This window comes from Penaeus monodon, chromosome 20, assembly GCF_015228065.2.
Source record: "Penaeus monodon isolate SGIC_2016 chromosome 20, NSTDA_Pmon_1, whole genome shotgun sequence".
NCBI classification, from domain to species: domain Eukaryota; kingdom Metazoa; phylum Arthropoda; class Malacostraca; order Decapoda; family Penaeidae; genus Penaeus; species Penaeus monodon.
In genome coordinates, this window is record NC_051405.1 from 39,152,686 (window position 1) to 39,153,084 (window position 399).

The window sequence follows — 399 nt, forward strand, 5'->3', positions numbered from 1 at the left end:
GCTCGTATCCCCAAGAGTCCTGAGCGGACAGGCCTGCAGCGAAGGGCCAGCGACTGTAGCCTTAGAATGCTTGAGGCTTTATGAGACGAGGCCTTTAATATAGTCCCTATTAAGCCCAAGGAGAGGTCTGGCTCTCGTGCAGGGTGCAACTATGCAATGGCATAAGCCGTGATGAAACGAAGATGAATGCCACTGGAATTTGTGGAGCATTTTCGCCATGTCTGAGGTGGTGGGAGCAAGCGAGGGAGAATGATGGATGAGGGAACATGATAAATGAAAGAATGAGGCAGATGGAAGAGCTCTTTATGTTTATAAAGTGGGCCGTGTGATGTGAGGGGAGGTTGAGGATTCACGCGCGTGAGGGTGTGAGGCTAGGAGAGAATGGAAGGGAAAAAAATG